Source organism: Lactuca virosa, chromosome 4 (genome assembly GCF_052849685.1).
Source record: "Lactuca virosa cultivar CGN04683 chromosome 4, Lactuca_virosa_CGN04683_v6, whole genome shotgun sequence".
Taxonomy (NCBI): domain Eukaryota; kingdom Viridiplantae; phylum Streptophyta; class Magnoliopsida; order Asterales; family Asteraceae; genus Lactuca; species Lactuca virosa.
In genome coordinates this window covers 187776283-187783381 of record NC_136429.1, presented here as the reverse complement: position 1 = coordinate 187783381, position 7099 = coordinate 187776283, and the positions used below count along the sequence as shown (strand labels likewise).

General features: G+C 31.7%; 1 pseudogene; it reads left to right on the top strand.

Moving 5' to 3' along the window:
- The first annotated feature begins 325 nt into the window (after positions 1-325).
- On the top strand, positions 326-2196 carry LOC145107846 (putative UPF0481 protein At3g02645 pseudogene; annotated as a pseudogene).
- The last annotated feature ends 4903 nt before the right edge of the window (positions 2197-7099 follow it).

Genomic DNA, 7099 nt, shown 5'->3' with positions numbered 1-7099 from the left:
CAAATAAAAATTAATGGTATCTTATCTAGCTAATTAACCAAGACAATTCGATATGATAAAAGGAATAAAAGAATAACTAGATTCAAGTCACACGGTAACATGCTTCATCACAATTCACATATATTCATCGAAATATTATTAAATCCATTTTTTCTTCATATTACAGTTGTCCATGTTTATCGACAACAAGTACGTTGTTTTTCTTCGAAATTATTTTCTTGAAACGTGATTAAAAGAATTAAATAAGCTAAAATAATATGTAAACAGATCAACACTATGTGAACTAGTCAATCATGATACCGTCTATAAGAGTCATATCCGTTGTCTCCGGACGAAAATGCATTGAAGAATATACTTTATCTCCAACGCCATGGCCGCCAAAACCTTGTCCAGCACCACCAGTTCATACTCTTTCAAGAAGATGAATATTAATGAACACGAATGGGTGGAAAGCATGCGTAAATCGATCTTAGAACATGAGGAAGAGATCGACAAAGTTCCAGTTTGTATATTCACAGTCCCTCAAGTACTTCTAGCCACCGATCCTGAATCCTACATCCCGCAGCAAATCGCGTTAGGTCCCTTCCACCATTGGCGCGAGGAGGTCTATGACATGCAAAGGTACAAGCTTGCTGCGGCACGAAGAACCCAGAAAGGTATGAACGTTAGCTTCGAACGTATCGTGGAGATAATGAAGAAAAACGATGAGCCTCGAATCCGTGCTTGCTACCATAAGTTTCTTGATATGTCAGGAGACGCACTGATCTGGATGATGGCTGTTGACATGGCGTTTTTACTGGAATTCCTTCAGGTGTATTCCATGAAAGAAGAAGGACGGGTACTCAAGAAAGTTACTTCTTCGATGTCCCATTTGGTCGATGCCTCCGGGAAGAAGCTATCACACATGGCGATTCTTCGTGATTTGGTGATGGTGGAGAACCAGATCCCATTGTTTCTGATGAAGACGATGCTGGAGCATCAGTCCAAGAAAGCTAATCATGAAAAGTCACCTGAAGAGACGTTGAAGTCGATGCTGATTGGTTTGTACCATGAGCTTTCTCCGTTTCAAGAAAAGGAGTTGCCAGATGTTGACATCAACGACTGTGATCACCTGCTAGACTTTTTGTACCACATGACAGTGCCAAACAACAAAGAGCTCGGGATCATGGAGGCTGAGATTGACATCGAAGAAGAAGCTATCACTGAAGTCAACGATGAAGATAAAGAAGAAACTTTTGCAAAGGAAACTGATCTTCATCGGGTCATGAGTTATATATGGAACCTCCTCTCGAAATCCAACGCAGGGCTCGTGAACTTTTTCAAGAAACTCATTTTCGGAAGACCAATGGCTCTCCTAATGAAATTACCATGGAAGATCTTATCAAATCTTCCCATACTCAAACTCATGAAAGAACCCATGGAGCGAATGCTGGTGAAGTTTCAGGGTAAAGGAGAGGAGAATTCAGAAGACGACGGTGGCGAATCGAAGGTACCAACCATCGAGGAAATCACCATCCCATCAGTCACCGAAATGGCCAATGCAGGGATCATTTTCTCACCCGTTAATGGCGGAATTTTGGACATTAGTTTCGATAATATAACATCTACACTCTACCTCCCAGTAGTCGATCTTGACGTAAACTCAGAAGTTTATCTGAGAAACTTAGTAGCATACGAAGCTTGTGTTGCAGCAGGGCCATTGGTGGTGTCACGATACACAGAGCTAATGAACGGAATAATCGATACTGAAGAAGACGCGAAGTATTTGCGAGAGAGAGGAATAGTTTTGAACCATTTGAAGAGTGATAAGGAAGTTGCAGATCTGTGGAACGGGATGAGCAAATCTGTGAAGTTGACGAAAGTGGCAAAGATGGATAAAGTGATTGAAGATGTGAACAAGAGGTATGGTAGAACATGGAGGGTGAAAATGGCTAATTTCTTTAATAAATATGTGTTTGGATCATGGAAGTTTCTCACAGTGTTGGCTGCTTTGTTTATGCTTTTATTGACGGGACTGCAAGCTTTCTGTTCAGTGTATAGCTGTGCTCGTGTATTTCATCAGCTTCCAGATATTCAAGGAGGGGGGACTGAGGGGAACTAGTCAGTGTAGAGTATGTCTGTAAATTTTAATTTAGTTGTGTTTTGATTCCTATCTACTATCTTTAACCACATGTATATCAGTTATTTCTATGCTTTTACGTTTTTCAAAGGAAAATAAATCTGAATGTATTCATCAGTTCTAAATAATGTTAGGCGTGACTTTACCGCAATATCAAACCTTAAGTTTTTCAGTCTGTGGCTAACGACATCGTTTGTAAGGCGTGACTTAAGGCGACAATTTTATATATAATTAATAATTAATAATTTTATATATATTTTCTACTATTTTTCATTTTTATAAACACATATGACTTAAGTCGACATTTTGTTGAAATTTGACGGCAAATACAAGTCTTGAGCCGTACCATGACGGTTCCATTACAAAGTTTTAAGAATCTTGGTTTTGATGCGTATCTAATTCAGAATCGATATCAAAAGACCAGTGCATCTGAACTCTGTTTGTTTTGCCCACCTTAGGCCATCTCCAATAGATTAAACTCATTAAGAGTTGTATGGAATGTCAAGTATGAACGACAATGTATATATTCATTTTAATTCTTAAAAAATTCATAAATTTTAGTTACTATTCTATTGCACTCACTCAACTGGACACTCTCTCTCTCCTCTATATTATATTTACATTTATTCTATTAAACTCTCGTAAAACTCCCATTGTAAATGTCCTTAGGGAAAGTTTTTGTATGACTTGTGCTCTTTAACAATCTCCTTTTGCCACTCCAACCACCTTGTAAACTCTTATTCTATTTTGTGTTTTTTAACATCAATTTTTAGGTTTTCAAAATCTTTGTGGGTCTTTGATTCGTATCAAGATTTGGTACGCTAACCAACTTAATAGATGTTTTGTCGAGATCTCAATTTATACTAACTTAGTGATAATAATTTCTAAATTTTAAGCACCCGTTTAATAAAAAAATCAAATTCTTCGTAAGTATGAAAAAGAGGCATGCTTTTCACTTTTTTTTTTTTTTGTCGTCTCGAATTAAAGTCCATCTGCCCTTACTGTACCTCAATGTATAAAGGCGTGTCTATTGTGTATCTACAATATATATTTTATCTAATATCTAATATTATACCATGAAATTCGCCTTGCTTATATATATATATATATATATATATATATATATATATATATATATATATATATATATATATATATATATATATATATATATATATATATAGGATATAGATCCGGTAATATGGAAATTTTCGATAGGAAGGTAAGAAGTTTTTTCTATATATTTTTTTGACGAACAAAATAAATGAATCACTACATGATTCATTTGTAAGATGATTCACAAGAAAAAATTCCCAAAAAAACATCTTTACGATTCATTTTTAAGTAAATTCAGAAAAAATTCACTTTTATGACAATTTTAGTGAATAAGAACAAAATCATTGTATAAATGAATCATCGAGATGTTTTTTTGAAAAATTTTTCTTGTGAATCATCTTACAATTGAATCATCTAATGATTCATTTTGTTTGTTCGCGAAAAAAATATGTACAAAAAAACTTCTTACCTTCCTACCAAATATTTCCTTCTTATTTGATCTTGAGTCTATATATATATATATATATATATATATATATATATATATATATATATATATATATATATATATATATATATATATATATATATATATATATATATATATATATATATATATTTTTTTTTTTTTGTTAGGTTCATGTGAAACTATTATATACGTGAAACTACTATATTTTTTGAGTTGGGAGACGCAATTCTAACCACTCATTTTGTAAATAAAAATAAATTAAAATGCAAATTAATTGAAAATTTTCGAAAAAAAATTTTAAAATTTTATTTTTGTCACTCTTTTTATACAAAATAAAAATAAAAAAAAATTACCGTTGTTTTGAAATATCTGTGAAATAATCTAGTAGAATATTAGAATATTCTAGTAAAATATTAGAATATTTTATATATTTAACAAATCTACTAGAATACTAGAATATTCTAACATTTTAAAAATCACATTGGAATATTACAGTATAATATTCTAATAGAATATTTCACGTATATTTAAAAAAACGGTAATTTTTTTTTTACTTTTTTTTTATTATTTTTTTATTTTTTTAGGTAAAGAAAATGACGAAATAATAATTTAAAAAAAATTCGGATTTTTCCTTTTATTTTGCATTTTAAAATTATTTTTAGATTGCGTCTCATGGTCTCACAAAATTAACATGGTCTCAAATGAACCTAAACCTTATATATATATATATATATATATATATATATATATATATATATATATATATATATATACAGAGAGAGAGAGAGAGGTTCAAATGTTCCTAGCAACTATTGTGTTCCTAAATACACCAATGAGAATTCAAGAAATAATAAATAATTAAATAAATCATTTAAGGGTATTTTGGACCTTTTGTACTTTTAATTAAAGAATCATTTAATTGAAATCCTATAATTAAGGAAATAAAATAAATATATTTGACCTAGTCTCTCTCTCTCTTTATTCGTCATCTCCCTCTTATAAACCTAGCCCACTGTGCTCCCATCGTCGACTAATGTCAAACCCCATTGAAATCGATTGTGGCTTATTCCCCCAACCAATCAGAATTTTAGGGCTTTTTCCAACCTGGTTTTTGTTTGATCGGGAAAAGGGAAAAGGCACACAACGAGGCGATGAAAGATACACGAAGGAAAGCATAAGGCAGAATCATTGGGGGAAAAGGACTTCGATATGTGCATTCTGATCGAGAAGGAGGACCACGGTTGAGAACGACCGCAAGGTCGATCAATGGTCCAGTGGCTGAATTCGCGAGGAGGAGCGAGCAACACAAGAGGTCGTCGCCTCTTGTCTTTCATTGGGAAGAGAAATTGCTGCCTCTCGGTGTTTGGAGGATGAAGCGAGGGCAGCAGGGGCTGATTGACTAGAAGTATCAATCAATGAGGAAACCCTTCCCCTTTCTTATTTGTGCGAAATATCAAGAAACTTGGGGTTACTCAATCTGTTCTTGAATCACCAGTTAACGAGGAGACGCTGATAAGTTTACATGAACTTTATTGATCTTTGATTAAATTTTTTTAGTTGGGTTGTTGTAAATTTTTAATTTTTTCAGAAATTTGAGACACCATTCTTTGATGGCAGAGAACTTGTAGCTGGAAGTATTGATGATTCAATCTATGTTTATGATGTTGAAGCAAACAGACTTTCCCTTAGAATCCAAGCACATACGGTAATAGTATACCTATTTTAGAAATAATTAATCTTGATTTTACAATCAGGTTGTTGGTTGAGAGTGCATATCGTTTTTGGCTGAAGTGAATGTGATTTATTTATTTAGTAAAACCTAAATACTTGCTCATGGACGACTTGTTGTGGATCTTGATTGATTTGTTATGAATTGGTTAGATTATTTATTAGAGTAACATATGTTGTTACATGATGCAGTCAGATGTAAACAATGTGTGCTTTGCTGATGAAGCCAGCCATCTAATATATTCTGGGAGTGACGACAATTTGTGTAAGGTAATAAGAAACAGTTGTTTGTAGTTGGAAATCCTTTTTTTAATTTTTTTTATAAATGGATGGGGAAATAGTGATATAAGATGGATTTTATTTATATATAGGTTTGGGACAGAAGATGCTTGAGATCAAAAGGAAAACCTGTTGGAATCCTGATGGGGCATCTGGAAGGAATTACATTTCTTGACAGCCATGGAGATGGTCGGTATTTCATTTCATATATATTCTGTTAGAATTAAATGGTAATTGCACTTTAGATTATATGATTCGATTAGAATTTGTTTTTTTTTTGCTTTTCTTGTAATAGATGTTTCTCTCGATATGTCACTTATTTTGACAGAATATGATATCATGACAATTATTCTCATAATATGATTTCATGATTCGAGGAATACTTGATCAAGTGACTTGAGTATTCCTTTATGTTAAAATAAATTAAAAGTCTTTAATGTCTAACACATTCTATTAGAATTTATAGTTTATTCTTTTAGAATATACTGAAAGTTATAATATTTTAAAGTTGATCATGTTTTTTTTTTATTTATTTATTTAGGTTTTGAAGGGGCTGCCATTGATGTGGAAAATGAAGAAAACAAGGAGAACGAGAGTATTCTAGCAGAATGTTGTTATTTTTTAAGAATTTTATTCATTTTTGTTGATATTCTTTTAGAATATGTATAATTATATTAAAATGTATAAGGCTTTTAGGTTGTAAGAATATTTATGAATTTGTATTTAAGTTCGATGTATAAGAATATATTAGAATGTTGTTATTTTTCAACCTCGGATTCAATAATTTTGTTATTTTTCAATAATATTCTAATAGAATAAAATTATGAAAGAACATCATTCTAACAAAAAAGTATTCTGACAGAATAAAATCGATTATTTTTACAAATTACATTAGAATTAAAATTGAATTAGTTAAAAAAAATTCAAAAATTTTAAATTAGGAGAATTAATTATCCCTAAAAATCCGAAAATTTCCTTTTATAATTGTAGTTAATTGTCCAAAATACCGTTTTGCTAAAATTTATGTAATTATATGGTACATGCTATCCCATTGTAATATCATAGACCATTAGATCATGACCTTTGATTATATTCCATCCGATGGTCCAAATCTGTGCATTCTGGCACACAATAGTTAGTAGAAACAAAATAACCTAAGCCTATATATATATATATATATATATATATATATATATATATATATATATATATATATATATATATATATATATATATATATATTCAAATGAGAACAATTCTTAGGTACAAATTTCAAATGTTGGAAATTTAAAGATATTATACACAACCTACCTAACCCCACCCCAACCTCTCCAGCGATATACTAGTTGTCACTTTCTTCTTATCTAGACCACCATTGAAACCACTGGACAACCGTCGGAATCACCGGATTGTCGTCATATCGCCTTCGTATCACCGTTGGATCACTG